The sequence below is a fragment of the Polistes fuscatus genome, unplaced genomic scaffold (assembly GCF_010416935.1).
Source record: "Polistes fuscatus isolate 324 unplaced genomic scaffold, CU_Pfus_HIC Scaffold1, whole genome shotgun sequence".
NCBI classification, from domain to species: Eukaryota; Metazoa; Arthropoda; class Insecta; order Hymenoptera; family Vespidae; genus Polistes; species Polistes fuscatus.
The window spans coordinates 14518194-14535418 of NW_025112997.1; the positions used below are offsets into that span (position 1 = coordinate 14518194).

Here is a 17225-nt window from a genome sequence, read left to right on the forward strand (position 1 = left end):
GAATATTTTATTATTTAAAATACAAATTGGGATTAAAAGGATACGTAACTGCAAAAATATTCGTTTTACGTATGAAATATATTACGTGTGTGTATTTTCACTTCTATAGATAAATGCAACAAGTATGTTTATTCGTAAATACCAAAAAATGGAATCCCCAGTGCATGATACCAAGTGTCAACAGAACGTCATTTACCAAAGGAAATATCTAAGATATCGTTGAATTCGAATATATTTCCTGGAAATTTGTTCCGCACTCGTCCTTGATAACATTTTATTCAACGATATTTAACCAAAAAAGAAAAAAAGAAAGAAAAAATTAGATTTTTATCATTGAAAGTTTAACCTGTTATAGTAATAATAAAATTTTATTCGTCAAAATTCGATAAAAAGAAATAAAATGCCGTTGAAGTTTTAAATTTAATCTGTTACATTCCTAACCATAATATTTCACACATTGAAATTCGACCGAAAAGGGAAGTGAAAATATTCACAATTGAAATTACTATTGACATCCATTTGAAAATTCATCACTGAATCTCTCCAAAATTCGAGATATGCTATAGAGAAAAAAAAATAGATGATACTAAGCATTGAATTGAAAAGAATCTCAAATTTTGCACAAAGAGGGTCAAAAGTTTATATTGCATGGAATTTTTTAATGCAAGAGAATCAAAATTAGTTTTAAATGTTTCGAAAAAGAGTAGAATTGATTTTTTTAAATCATTTATGAGCTTTGACTCTCATAAATTTGTTTTTTTTTGTATATAAGTTCTTCAAGCTTTACACATGTTTACTCACTCACATCAGTGTCATAGAAATCGAATTTTCAGGGCGAGTTCAAGGGAAATGGAAAGATGACGTGTCAGACGAACGTTATCATCTGGGCGTATAACAAATGGATATCTAAGCTCGAATGAAAAAAAGAAACAGAAATATTCTTATCTTTGTAGATATATATAACACGTACGTATATATGTGTGTATATGCTTTACACATATTCCAACTAATAGTTTAGATATACGTATTCATATATGAAATATCCCGAAGTTATTGAAATTATTGAAATATTGAAAAACTGTTTCTCAAATAGTTTATTATTTTATATATAAAAATACTTGTTTATCCATATATAGAAAATTAATTAGAAAATCTTACTATAATATACGAACTTGTTAAAACATTATTAGCTGTTGCTAAATATGTCTCTCTCATCAAACTTAATTTAACTAATTTATAAAGTTTTGCTCCAGTTCGTGCGATTAATTTGTTAAGAATTTTTCTAATTATTTTTTTGAAGGTCGCACGAATATTATCGTGACTTTGTAGGAAATCTAACCGATAGTGTTTGTGCATAAGTGTGTAATCAAAAATGTAACCAACAAATGTACCCTAATTTTTGATCGGTGGTCTATGTTCATATATTATTTACCTATGAATTTATGTAAGAATTTATTTGTATATATATTACGCGTATGTGTGTGTGTGTGTGTGTAAGTTAAGGGAATTGATGATTTGTGATGGTGTAGTAGTAATGTAGGGGTGTTGAGAAGCGACCTTAGGTATTCTTATTTTCCAACCACCTGACGAAGATTAATGAAGAAAGTGGGCGGCATCAGGTACTCAGGGTACCAAAAGAATTTCGTCACGGACAATGGATCAATGGGAGGGGGTGTCGGGGGAGGAGGTATCCGATGGTTGCGTTACAATGGCGTGCGTCAGTAGTGTACCCGTTCAAACTTATCCAGATCTTTACGAACAAATATCTAGCATATATGTTTACATTCTCGCGTGATTTTCTATCATCTCTTTTTGTACTCTTTCCAATGAACATAATTCGCTTTTTTCTTTTCACTTTGGTATATTCTTTTTCCTTTTTCTTTTTTCGTCGAAATTCATGACGAGATTCGTGTCAATGATTATTATTATTATTATTATTATTATTATTATTATTATTAATATTACTTTTCATTACTATTTTATTATGATTATTTTCAATTCGAATTATTTTATGCACGTATTGGATTGATCAGAAACAAAGATTTTAATCTTATTTTATTCAACAGATATTATAGATGTGATATTATAAATTATTGATCGTTTTATTTTATTACGATTATTTTTAAATCAAATTATTGCGTGCACGTACACAGTAGAGTCTATGTTATATGAATTAATTGAGACAGACGTGTTTATACGAGATAATTTTTCATATAATAGAAGAACAAGCGTTTAACGCTTCGTTTGTTTTAATAATCGTGACAAAATATAATATAAAATAAATAAAACAAATCTATACACGATGAAAAAGAAAACAAATATTTTTCAATCTTCATTAATCCTTATTTAAAGAGAAAATCAAATTTTATATGGATCTTAAACTGTAGAATGTATAATAATTTGTGAGGAAATAATTGTGTAAATAATAATATATATTTGAAAGGTATCTATAATTATTATAAACAATAAATAAAAATGTTTCTTATTTCTTTACAAATTTGTACCTACATATATAAAATATAATTGGATTATAGATCTTGAGTATCAATATGAAGAAAAATTAATCCAATTGTGTTCGATTTTGAAAGAAAAGCCTCTTACCTCTTTCCTGTTTTCACAACGTTCCTTTTTTTCTTTATATCTTCTTAGACCGTTGAAAAGCCTGATTGAAGCTGATCGATTTTCTTATTATCAGTACATAATAGCATTACTCGGACTTTGAAAATGATCAAAAGTTTCTCTTTGCTATATCCAACATGTATATATATATTTTTCTACATTTATAATATCTCAGATAACCCAAGAAAAATTGTCAGAGTTTTAACATTTTTTTATCATTTATTTCTATCGATTAAAATCAGCACTAACTTATTTTGGTTACTTGTTTATTTAATACAAAATGTATTACATAAAACAAAATTGACCTACATATACAAAGAAAGTTATTTGTCGTTTTATAAAATATTATTGTTAATAAAATATAAATATGACTATAAGATAATATGTTTAATAATATTCAGGACGTTCAGATAATCGATATAAAATAAAAAGAAATGAAATGAAAGATGAAGTTTCCATTTAAACGTTTCCATGGTGGAAGAGAAGGGTTTAAGAGGGTTGGAAATGGGGATAATAACGAATTGCCACGCCTTCGAGAGAAGCAAATTATTGATATCGAATTAAAGTTAATTCCCGTAGATTGGTTTTCGGCTCGGTCGTGCGTACATTTCACTTGGCGAGTTATCGATTTGCGAATAGCCTCTCTCTCTCTTTCTCTCTCTTCCTGTGTCTCCGTATCTATCTTTGTCTCTCTCTTACTCACTTGCTCATTAAAGTTTGTTGTAAGCACACAGTACCTTCCTTCTTGCTTGGCATCGACGTTTATTCTCTGTCTCTTTCTTCCCAAATACACTCCCATAGATACACATATACTCACACAAATGTATATACATCCCCATATGTATAAATACATAGATACATACATACACATAAACGTGCCCACAGATATATTCTAATACGTTTGTATACGCATATATATAAATCTATGCACTCAAATATGTATACAAACATTTATGCGTACACATTTACACGAAAACACATAAAATCCATGCACACAAAACTTACATATAAACGTACATGCGTGCACAAATATTTATATAAAAAGAAATCCAAGTATATAAACTTATATACAAGTACGTATCATTGCACACACATAAATTCATGTATTCAAGCATACAATACAAGTATATATACACTAACACAAATAAAATATAAAAATATAAAAAATATAAATCTCTACGGACACAAATTTATATAAAAGTATATATACAGGTATATATATTAGTACGAAAATAAATCCATTCACACACGCTTATATACAAGTATACATCCAAACACATATATATGCACACATACATAAACCCACGCACGACAACTTATATACAAGTATACTTGTAAACGCTTATATATGTACATTTACACGAATTTATATACAAGCATACTTGTAAACGCTTATATATGCACATACATAAACCCACGCATACAAAGTTATATAAAAGCATCTATATATGCACAAATCTATATTCTCAGCTACCTCTCTCTCTCTCTCTCTTTCTCTCTCTCTTTCTGTTGTAGTCAACTGCGCTCGAAGCAATTTGAAGGAAGAGATGCCAGCGTCAAAGGCTCGTAGAACTTTAAACGACTTCGAACCTCTCCAACCTTCTCCCCGTTAGGTCGAAGCCATCGTCTTCGTCGTTGTCGTTCTCGTTTTCGTTTTCTCTTTTCTTCTCTTCTCTTCTCTTCTCTTCTTGTCTCCCCTCAATCCCTCCTCCTCTTCTTCTTTTTCTACTTCTTCTTCTTCTTCTCCCCCCTGTAACAGCACAGTTTGCAAAGTCGAGATGGCCGGCGATAAAAGTTACGTCGTTTAGCGACGCGTTCTTTTAGCCGAATGAAAGTAGGAGTTAAGGGTAAAAAATGTAAAAGGGACCCTTACCGAACCAGCTTTTAACCATTGCCGTTCTGTTCCACCATGAAAAAGTGACTTGGAAAGAACGATCGTGCTTAGACTCCACGCACCGAGGAAAATCGACTTAAGAGAAAAACCTGTTAAAAAAAAGTCTACGGTTAAACGTGAAAACGATAGTAACGATAATTGTGTATTACTATAGCTAGCTAGCTAGCTTGCTTGCTCGCTCGCTCGCTTGCTTGCTTGCTTCCTTTCTTTCTTGCTTACTTACTTTCTGGTACTCTCCATTTTCATGCTAACGACGAGTTTTACAATCGTCGTTGAGGTTCGACCATTGAATTCTGATTTTCCTTTTAACTTTTTGGATTTTTCAATTTATTTTTTTCTCCTCTTTCCCCCAACCCCGTCCATCGAAAATTCTTATTCCTTATCAGATCTTATTTAGTTTTTATTTCTTTTTCCTTTATCTCGGAAGGGGAGTTGGGAAGAATTCATAATAAAAATGTATGCGGGATCGTTGTGAAAATTCGAATTTTTTGATCGAATGCCATTACTTTTTAGAAATGTTCTCGTTTCATTTGCCGGCTACGACTATTGAACAATTTTATTGGATTCAGATAAAAATAAATGAAATAAGTAATGTGGTGGACGTGCATAGGTTTCGTGTTAAGTCGATCACAAATTTCATCGGGTTAACGGGTTAACTACTCGAATTCATTTTGTTTTCGTTAGATAAAAGGGGCGAAAGAAAATAGAATGAATTAGATGAGTTTGGAATAATTTGTAGTAGGTACTGTACAAACAAAATGAGAAGAAGAAGATCGCGTGACCAATGATAGAAGGAGAAAGAGTAACACGTCACGGCATTGCGTGAGTTTTCACGTTAATTTTGACCCATCCGGGCTCGTTTCGAGTCTCCCACTCGTGAGTGCCTATCATTAACTATCATTTTTCTTTTTCCCTCTTATCAATATTTTACGAGTCCATCAATAAATAAGAAAAAAAAACGAGGCAGATGCGAAGAAATAAAGACGAAAAAAAATAAAAATAAAAGGAAAAATATTTTCTCTAGCCTCGAATTTATTTTCAATGTATTTTCCTACAAATTGGACTAAAAGAAAGTTATTTAGGTAATATTAAGAATTAATTACTCTTATTCGAGACATTTTAGGCTAATTATTGTTCATGTTGTTAATCGTGTAATATTTGTTTTTTTACATTGCAGGTTAAACTAAGAGCTCGACAAATTTTGAAGAAGAGTAATTCATTTTTCATATCACTTAGGAACATTTAGTCCACTATTTATAAATTGTTTATGATACTTGATATTTCTTTTACAAGGTGAACCAAAAATTACTAGATCATATTAAAAATTCATTAATTTTGTTTTCCTTTCAAGATATTTCAATCTTATTCTCTTTCAGTTAATAAATATTGCAAGATTACAAGGGCAGGAGCACTTACGAGAAGCATAGATTTTTTACAAACTTTTTAGTATAAACTTTTAGTATATAATAGTGCAAATTTAATTACGATTTAAAAAATATTTCAAAGAAGAGCAATTGATTTGGAAAAATAATCTAAAAATTTTTTTTATCCCACTTAAGGGATATTTCATTCGTCTTTTATAAATTATCTCAATAATGTCTATTATCATTATTATTATTATTATTATTATTATTATTTTCGTTCATTATCGTTATTGTTATTTTAGTTCGTTAAAAATCATACGAAAGAGAATATAAGGAATCCTTAAAAATGCTATTATCTATCTACTTTCACGTTTATCTCTGTCATAAAAGTATAGTTACAACGAGGGGTGGAATAATGTTATCGTAAAAAAAAAGAAAAGAAAAGAAAAGAAAAGTAAAGAAATGGAAGATAGAAAAAGAAGAACACACGATCTCTTTAAAGGAACTTCAGCTTTATTATACTTTTTAATAAAACCTTCTACTTAATCCAACAGAGTGGGAAATAAAGAAAGAAAGGAAAGTAAAAAAATAGGGGATGGTAGAAAAAAATGTTAGCCCCATTTTCAAATTTTTCCATAGTTCTAGCTTGACAACTGGACGACACGTGAGCTCGTAATAACGATAAAGGATTTTTATTCCCTTTCTTTCTTTCCTTTTTTTTTTTTTTAAAATACATATGTGCACGATCATCGTTCTTTCCTTTCATCATGAGAGGTGTCAACTAACATGAAAAATATAACAAAAAAAAAAAAAGAAAAAATAAAAAGGAAAAAAAATAAAAGACTTGTCCATTGAGAGAAATGTAAAAGAGAAAAAGAGAGGAAGAAAGAGACAGACAGAAAGTCAAAAAAAGGAAAAAAGAAACGAAAGAAAAAATGATAAATTTAGATATCAGTGTCTTGTATTTAACGAATTGGTATATATAATACCAATTAGTGTATATAATGTAGTGTGCGAGAAGTGGTGTAGATAGTAGTAGTGTAAAAAATGTATAAATATGAGTGAGCGAACGCATGATAGATATAATTGAATAGTTTGGTAGTGTGTGTAGAAATAATATAGAAAATATAAATATATTGAAAGTTTGAGTATGTGTGTGAAAGAGAGAAAGAGAAAAGGGAGATAGTGGCGTTTAAAAAATTGCGTTAATTACGTGCCAACACCTGACAACTATTACGACTTTCGAGGGAAACGCGGCTGCAGAAAACTCGTCCTCCCTGTCGTTGTCGTCGTCGTCGTCGTCGTCGTCGTCGCGTTTGTAGGGAAATTCTGGGGTTATTAACGGAATGAATATTAACAGAGTTGGCGACACATAAGAGAAAAGGGGATGGAAGCATATAGTAGGAATAAGAGGGGTTGCGTATACCACCTTCTCTAAGCGTTACTTATAATGCGCATGCGAAATTCTCTCCTATGTGTCTTCATTTTACCTTTGAATATTTTCTACATATATATAATATACATACGTACGTAATGAATATGTGTTTCAAACACGTTTCAAATTAGTACTACTTCATTACGATTTATGTAATTTTGTTTAGCACGTATACCACGTGCTTACAAAATTGTCTGGTGTTTTTCTTCTTTTATCTTTTTTATTTGTAATCAGTTTCGATAGATGCATAACCATTGGAAATTTTAAGATACGCGCCAGCGCGCGTGTGTGTATATGTAAATATGCTGATTAAGTTAGATTGTTTATATAACGGTTTTCAAAGTAACAAATATCAAAGTATTTATTCGTTTGCATTTATTTAAAAGAATGACATCCCAAGAAGAAGCTTTTGCTTCGCAAAAGAATGAACGTTGACGTCAGTGCACGAAGATGATTTTTTTTTTATTTTTACACGCTCACCCATCACAAATATTTGCTTTCGATCAATTAAACAAAAAAGGAAACAAACAAAAATTGTAATAAGTTTTTGTTCTTATTTTAATTTTTAGATATTATTGGATATTTACTTTCTATGTAACAGAACTAAAATTGATATAATAAATATTTTAAATTACTATATTAATTTTTGATATGACGTTAACGAACGAAGATGAAATTGTTAATTTAGAAATATTTATTTTTTTTTCTTTCTTTAAATTCATATAATAAATATACGAATATGGTAATATAATTAAGGAACGATTGAATTAAGATGGCAATTCCTTTGTGTTTACAGAATCTGTGGTATGCGTAAACCAAAGGACGACGAGGGTAGAGGCGTAAAGCATGGCGCAGTAGCGCTAGTTCTCGGTATTACCTTTGGTTCAAAGGGTGTCGGAGAGGGTCTACTCGCTTTGGAGCGTATCGAGGGCCGAACAACCGGCCGGTGAGCACCGCAACGGGGGGAGCAACCCCGTTGCCTCGGTCAACGTCTACAAACCACCCTCGAGTCTGTTACCGTCGACGAACAGCAGAACAGGTTCGTTGCTCAATTATTCGCTTCATTTTCCTTCCTATTTTTTCTTTTTCTCTTTGGGGGGGATTTTTGTTTTCTTCTTCTTGTTTTTCGATAGAACAAATTTTATTCTATTATTAAATAACAATTTCTTTTTTCGTTTTATTCAGAAACGTATGAAATCGAATTACGAAAATTAAATATTATTTTATTTTTTTGCTTACATTTGTAGGATGTTATTATTTCGAAAATATATATTACCAATTTGTTAACTTACAATTTATCTTTGCGATTTATTCGATTGCATCAATAATTTTTATTTTAAAATAAATCGCATATTGTTGTTTGTTTTATTAATTGACTTATTATTTAGTAAGCGCTTTGTAAAATTATTGACGCATTTGTCGATAATTCTTTTTAGTTTTTTAATTCTTTTTATTCTTATATTTACATAAATACAAATTTGAAGCCCTGATTATTTTATTACAACCTACGTTATGTTAGTAAAATTATTCTGTGAGAAATAATTACCATCATTTTTCTGGTAACAACAGGTAATAAGTTTCCACCCCCTCCCTCCTCCCCGGAGAGAGAAATAAATAATAATATTTTGATTTTATTGTTATAATTGTCTCTACGTTTCATCAAAATTTCGATTAATATATCTAACGCGTTTTGTTCTTCATTTTATTATCTTTTTAAAAACTTGTCTACATAATCGTAGGATCGTATCGTAAATTATGGAATAATAATAAGAATATTATTTATGTTTATCAAATGTCATATAATATAATTTAATATAATATAATATGTAATAGTTTACGTTACGAATATTGTGCGAAAGTGTTGAAATCTGGTAGTAAAACAAGTAGGAGTAAATGGGCCGTGGTTTGGGGAGAGTGAATTTCGTGGCTCATTGTGCCACGGAACGTTTGCCGGCGTACAGACCGCAATTGCGGCAGTTTCTTGCGGTATTACATAGTCCTGACCTTCAACGCGAGCTTCAGCAGGCTGCATGCATGTCATGAGAACGACAAAGGGTATGGGAGAAAGTAGAAAGAGAGATAGAGAGAGAGAGAAAATGTAAGAAAGATAAGTATTAAAGTGGATAACACACACACTCACAGACAAAGTTTCTAATTCTAAAGAACAGATTTTGTTAGTCAACTCTCATTTCAAACGCAATATTATATTCCTTGTCCTAGTTATAGTTCAACCATTTTCGAAACTTTGTTCAATTTTTTTGAAACAATTCGTATATGAAAGTAAGTGTCCCAATTTTCTTCCGTTTAAAATTTTTACCAGTATGTTCTATACGTGAAAATATGAATTAAATGTTTTATTAACGTGATCTATTAAAATGCTTCATTATAAAATTATAACAAAAAATACTGATACTGTATATTGTATTGTATTTTATACTGGGTCCAGTATAATATAATATAGTTTAATACAGAATATATAAATTTATATATATTACACATTTTATAATATATATATATAAATGTGTAAAATAATAAATAGAAATACACTACCGGACGATGCGTGAAATAAGCTTTCAACAATAATTAAATACGCACATAAGTATCCATCCGGTGAATTACTCGTTCGTTAATTTCCTCTTCTTTATATTTCTTCTTTTTTTTATAAATTTTTTCTTCTCATCACACATCTCACTAATTCCTCTAATTATCGACCCATTCAGATAACTTTAGTTCACTAGATTAACGAATTTCAAAGCGATCATCCTCGCTCGAGTTGAACTTCGCAAACTGTTAGGACATTACGAAGCTTATTATCTCGCTTAATTGATATGCACAGAATTCGATATTTTCATTATTTATCATATTATTTCGGATGTAATCATTTAAATATAGAATCAAATATAGTCGTTTCTTTAATATATTATTCACGTATAATTTTTCTTATTATTTTCTTTTTTCTTTATTATTTTATTTTTTAATTTTTATATTGAGTCCCTTAGAGAAGCTCTCATGGCGAATTGAAATATAATTTGATTATCCGTTGAAAGGAAGCAACCTGAAAGAACAGACTATTTTTATCTCTCTCTCTCTCTTTCTCTCTCTCTCTCACACTTACTTTATCGATCTATGTTTCTCTCTTTCGTTCATTCTCGTTCGCTCGTAACAGAAGCACCAATCCATTTGCATTTATAATGTTCCCAACCGGAACTATCCATAGGGGAGGGATAAACATTACATAACAAATCCTATATCACACACTGGTGATTCGTGATTGGTAATTATGTTGTATTACGCTCGAGTCGTTAAACCTTTTTCCTGTGTTTCCAAGTTAGAAGGTTTCGATTTCTCCTAATTGTAAGTTGAATCTACGATTTAAATTAATATATCGTTAACAAGTTAGAATCGTATCATTAGATCGAGATACTTAAATTCTTATATTTAAATGAAAATTCTTTATGATCGACAATATTTAATGACAAGAATATTTTTATGGTAAATTATTCAACGATCAATTAACCATATGATTTATTTTATAAAGAAAACAAATTTATTAATTACATTATTATTTTTTATCCGATTAAATAAAAGGCCAAAAAAAAAAGAAGGAATGATAAATATAATATATCTCATTGTAATAAGCAACATTCGCGCACGAGATTTCACCTTTTTTTTCTTTTTTCTTTTTCGCATCTTTATTTCTTCGATATTTCATAAACTATTATCTAACATAAGAGTTCAACGCGTCGATGTTCGTCGCGTGAAAACGGGACGTTGAAAATGGAGTGATATTGGAGAAAGAATTGATTGTGAAATAAATGGGGGTAGGAAGAAAGGATGGAGGAAAAGATGAGGAGGAGGAGGAGGTGGAGGAGAGGGAGGAGGAAGGGTAGGAAGGAAAATAATCTCTTGTGATTGCAGTCTTTTTCCTGATAATGTTCGTCGACTTTCCGCACTTGTTCGAAGAATATAAGACGCCGAAGGCAACTGTTAACATGTGTAGATATACACGTACACTATCTCCCAAAAGTTTGCAATCTCTCCATAAATTGTCAGAGAGAAAAAAAAAGAGAAAGAGAGAGAGAGAGAGAGATACAAGATATTTCTAAGAAGAAACAAATGCGTTTGGAGTAATCGAGATAGATTTGTTTGTCGAAAAAATAAAATTTTACATCTGGAATTTTTTACTATTTTGTGTTAATTCTATTTTACCCAGGGACGACGAATGAAAATTCCCGACTCTTTTTATTAATAATCAATAAAGTAACAATTAATTTTGTTGAGTGTTTTATTCTAATATTTATTCATGCTTTTTTGTAAAAATCGAGAAAGATGATGTACCGATAAAAAAATTTATTCTAAGCATTGGTTTACAACTGAGTGTTATAAATAATATAAGAGAATAACGGATCGCGTGAAGAAAATGTTGATATATTTCAACGCGTCGTACAACATTGTTTAACTAATAATGTATAACAATGATAAATCGTTTCAAAATTGATCGTTGTATAGGATATTATCGGAATTAAGTAAACAATTTCAAACTTTTGGCCTTTAGTGTATTCATATATATGTGTGTGTGTATGTATATGTTATATCATTGCGAGTGGGGTGGCAATAAGCACGTGAAGTCTTTCCCCGAAGGGACGAGTACGGTTACTAATGTGAAAACATCCGTCGTTGCGGTTGATTTTGTTCAGAAAAGAGAAATAACCTCTAGAGAAACGCGCAGAAGGGTTTTGGTTTGCTACACGTTTCTCGTTCAAAAGAGGGTGGAAGAGAGGGTAAAGTTGGGAGAGAGAATGAGGGTGGTGGTTCGTAAAATGGGGCCGACCTGGTGGGGTGTGTCGTTCGTGAGCTCGGAAGTCCGCTTTGTGTAACTTCGTCCATCAATCAGTACACGACACATACACGAATCCACGCACTCACCTCTTCCCCCCTCCGTCCCTATTGAATTCTAACCGATTTCTCCTTTTGCTTTTTTATTAATATTTTTTCCCCTAACTTTTGGTCTTTTTTTTCTCATTAATTTTCCCTTGTCGTTTTTTTTTATATCTTTTCGTTTTGTGATACTTGAGTCGTTGGTATTTTTTCTTTCTTTTTTTTTTTTTTGGAAACGTTCAATTGTCGATCGCGATCTATAATACGGGTATTGTTAGAGTTTCTGTCGAATTTTTTTTTTTTACTTCCGCGTTTGCCGATTTACATATATGTAAACTCGGTATTTTGTTGGCGTCTATTTTTCTTTCCTTTTTGTACTATTAACAAATATAACATCGATGTTCGTATTTTTGTATTATAAATAATTTTCTGATTAATCGCAGGATAATACAATTTTTTGCGATCACCGATCGGTGAACATAGATCGAGATACTATTTTGATGAATAAAATAAAATAAATATAATAAATACATTTTGTATCTCGAGGATTGTAAGGAAATGGGGGCCGAGGGGGAACGGTGGAGACAGAGGGGACTGAGAAAGGGCAATTAGGAAAGTTTTGAAGATCTTCTTCGTCGAAATGGAAAGTACGAGAAACGGGGTGTGAGTTCAGTGCGTTGGCTCGGAGTTGAACGAAACGAAATCGAAATACTTGCTTAACTTTAAACTTCTACCGTTGATAATCTCTCTTCGAGGCCAGAAAAACGGGAAAAAGAAGGGGAAATAGAAAAACGCTGCCTGAAGAAGTTCATCTTAATTGTCGGAATTCCTGATTAATTATACGCTACGACCCGGTCCACCCCTCCCCTCCAATTCCCTTCCCTTACTCGTTTCACCGAATGGCGCTGCAAGTGGTCGACGAAATTAGTCCGCGTCTCGATGGGGTTGCCAATATTTAACTTGTCTTTACGGATTGAAACAAAAGAAGAAAAAGAAAGAGAAAGTAGAGAACATTTTTCTATCGAATCTTTCCCTTAAAAAAAATTAATATTAATAATAATAATTATTATTAAAAATCTAGATGGTTCTCCCATTTACGACAAACAACACAAAATTCTACTTGTAATTTTGTGCTTTTCTTCATATTAATCATTATTACTTTTATAGAAATTTGTTTCAATTGCAAACCCGAATTTTACTCGATTATATTTTACTTTTTTTATCATCGTTATTATTATTATTCTACTATTGAATAGAAATAATACAGGGACTTTTCGTCTATGGAACATAAATATATGCTAACATCAGTTCGATAAAAATGAGCAAGTTTTGAATTAAAATTTTCATTCATGTTATTATTATTATTATTAATATTTTATTATTAGAAAGTAAAACGGTTCCCTTTACCGTAGACTCTCGAACCTGTCATTAATTGGGTAAAACATTTCCAATCAATAAAAATATTCCACTCGTAATTTCCGTTTTTCCTTATCAAGATTATTAAATTAATTTCCCTTCGACAACGCCAGTGCCATACCGTCCATTTTACTATCTGCTTTATATTATTTCATATTATTAGATAAAAAGAAAGAAAGAAAGAAAGAAAGAAGGGAAGGAAAAAAGGGTCTTTACGCCTGCAGGCAGCCCCGTATGTTGGCATCAATTTGCCAAGTATAAAAAATAAAAAAAAAGAAATAGGTGAAAACGAGTTTAGTTCCGTGTTGTAACGCGTGTCCTCGTTACCAACCGGAATTTCGTTGCTTCAACAGAGGGGTGAAGCCCTCATTCCGAGAAAGTAACGCAATTTCTTCCCGACGAAATGTTTTCCTCCTTTCTTTCCCTCCTACCCTTCTTCTTCATCCCTCTCCCCATTCTATCTCTCTCTCTCTCTCTCTCTCATTCACTGTTCTTTTTATGTGGATCACGTAGAGGACAAGCAAAAGCACGGGCTGCGTCCAACGAGACTTTTGCTTCAACATCTTCTTCTTCTTCTTTCTTTACTTCCAGTTGTTGATGTTGTTGTTGTTGTTGTTGGTCTTTTTCTTGTTCTTCTTGTTCTTCTTCTTTTTTGCTTGCTGGCTAACGCTTCATGAAAAAAAGAAAAAAAAAAATAAGAAGTAGTAACTTCAACGAGTCAGACAGAGTGAGACAGACTGACTGAAAACGAAGGAGAGGAAAAACGCTCGCGTAGAAAACCTATGGAACCGAAAGTTTTATGACGACACTGTGTTTGGTGTACACTTCTATCGGATGCGGTTTTGTACAATATAACAGAAAATTCTCAACGATGTAACTTACGTCAACGAGAAATTCTCTACTTTTCGTCTTCCGGGCTTGAAATTAATTAATTTCACGCCACCGCATTTTCCTTTCGTCTATCTTCTCTTTCTATCATTTTATTTTTTATTTATCCACTCTCTCTCTCTCTCTCTTTCTCTGTCTCATTCTTTTTCTTTCGTCGTTGTACATTTTTCAGTGGGAAATTAAATAGTCGCATTGTGAAATTTATGTTCGTAATAATATGAAAAAATATTTTCTGATTAAAAATTTGATATATATATATTGTTCAATATAATTAAATATAATATTATAATTACCTTGTTGTGGTAATCATTAATCAATTTGCAAGTAAATATTGTGGGAATTTATTTTCTTACCAAAATTATTCAACATTTTTTTTATACGTTATCGTATACTAATTTATTCTTTCTATTTTTCTTATGCGAACGCGATACATTTTTTTTGTTTGGAAAATTAATAAAGTTGAATTAAACTTCATCCTCGTAAATACAACAAAAGTATTCTTCCAATTAGAAATTAAATATTATTATTTACATATAATTGTAATGTCTTAGTAAAATATTTGTTAATAAATTCACAAAGAAAAATATGCAATTTATTATTATTTAAAGATTATTCAGTATTCTTACGTCATCGTATTCTTTCATCATATTTTTTTCCTTTTTTCCATCTCTCTCTCTCTCTTTATTTCTTTTATGCGAACGCAATAGATTTTTTTCTGGAAAATTAAGCAGTTGCACACACATTCGACCTTATTTTCGTAATACAAAAATATATTATCCCTTTTAGAAATTCGACATTCTCGTTATTGAAATAATTTTCTTCCCCCTATAGTTTATTTATCATACAATAGTTATTATGTTAAGGTAAAATATTTCAGAATGAATCGATTCGCGAACAAATATTGTATAAAATTCTTCTCAAGGAAAAAAATTATAGATTTTCATCCTTCACAACTTTATTCATCCTATTCATTTTCTTCCTTTTTCTCATCTATAGTTCTATCTTTTTTCTTTCTTTCTTTCGGAAACAAAAAATGGTTACGTTCCGTTTTATTTCTTTAATATAAAAATTATACTTCCGTCTATATATATAACAATATGTATAGAAATTGGACGTGCTCGTTATCGAAAAAGAAAATATTTCTTTTTACTATAATTCTTAATTATTTTCTTTTTTTTTTGTTCAAAAATAATATTCTTAAATACGCGAATCGATTCGCGAGATAAATATTGTGCGAAATTTTTCTTAAGAAATAATTCTAGATTTTCACGCCACTGCTTTCTGCCTTCGTCTTATTTCTCTCTCTCTCTCTTGTTCTTGATACAATTATCTGAGAAAATAAAAAGCTTACGTTCTATTTTATTTCCGTACAATGAAAATACATTTCCTTATAGAAATTCGACGTGCTCGTTATCGTGCACATTTTCTTCGACTATACTTTATATAATAGGTATTGTTAAGGTAAAAACATGATTGAATCTAGAACCGTGCGAATATTGTGTAAATTTTAATTAAACGAATTGTTCAACATTCTGTGAACGTAAAATTATATGTATATATATATATATATCCATTATTATTTTTTATTTAATTATATTTTAAAAAGAAGTTGCATTATTCGTTAGTTTTTCTATTTTATGAACCATTATGACTACGTCTATACTGTAATTTTATGATCGTTTTATGCAAGAATAATGTAAACAATAATTTTCGAGGATTTCCTAAGTTTTAATCGAACAATGTTATTAAAATATTTTAATGAAGATTACATTATATATAATGTGTTTATAAAAACATATTCAACAAAATTATACTAAAATTCAGATAAAAGATTTATTTAATGTTTAAAAGATAAAAATATTTGTTCAAAATAAGAAATATTCGATAACAAAAATTCTTTGCATGCATTTCATTATTAAAATTATATTTTAATAATTAGGTATATATATAATAATAGTAATTTATTATACCAAATCGTTGAAGTTTATAATTTGACTGATTCACTTGACGATAGATATTTAGTCTGGTATTGAAATATCGTATTACAATTGATACTTTTCCAATGAAACGAAGTAAGAAGATTTGAGAATGAAAGAAGTTACACGAATCTGTTCGAGGAAGAGGTAAAAGAATTCGAAATAAGAACAGTCAGAAAGTTTTATTTGTTGGTCGAAGTAAAAAGGCAGCAGGTAATACGTGTCGATAACAGAACGAAGTTATGTTCTCGATAAAAATTGCATCATAAATTGTGCTCTCCAAAACTAACCATAGAAAATAATCATTTACGAATAAAAATAGGTCTTCGTGGTGGTTTCTTTCAATTTTTACCTTCCAATCTGTTCTCTTACTACCTCTCCCTTTTACTACCCTTGTCCTTTTTACTACCTTTAGTCTTTTCTTACTTCGTATACTACCATCATTTTCCAATACTTCCTACCCCTTTTTCATTTATCTTTTATCCCTTTTGTAATTCCCATTCGTTAATTCCTTTTCGTATTTCCTATGCAACCCTTTTCTTACCCCGTTACTCCTGACCCCTATCATTTTGTCTACGCCTACTCCATTTTCCTTACAATTTCTCTACAGAAATTTAGTTCTACGTAGACTTTTCCTTAATGTCATTTCATTCGCACAACGTGGAAAGATTTAAATTGTCTGAAAGTCGTGGTAATAAAGTTTCTCTCTCTCTCTTTCTCTTTCTCTCTTTTTCTTTTTCACTTATCACAGTAAA

General features: G+C 30.8%; 1 protein-coding gene and 1 long non-coding RNA gene across 6 annotated transcripts in view; one reads left to right on the top strand and one right to left on the bottom strand.

Moving 5' to 3' along the window:
- The window catches only part of LOC122514032 (inactive rhomboid protein 1), a 255032-nt gene that overhangs the window by 21497 nt on the left and 216310 nt on the right, over positions 1-17225 (top strand). For all 5 annotated transcript variants that reach the window (XM_043630648.1, XM_043630639.1, XM_043630659.1 and 2 more), the window contains exon 2: positions 8109-8351. The gene's annotated coding sequence lies outside the window, so the exon portion shown is untranslated. The remainder of the gene's footprint in view (positions 1-8108; positions 8352-17225) is intronic.
- Positions 4330-5195, bottom strand: LOC122514049. The gene is made up of 3 exons (XR_006302927.1): positions 4737-5195; positions 4493-4602; positions 4330-4369 (listed from the first exon to the last, which is right to left on the bottom strand). It is a non-coding gene; the product is annotated as an uncharacterized LOC122514049 (long non-coding RNA).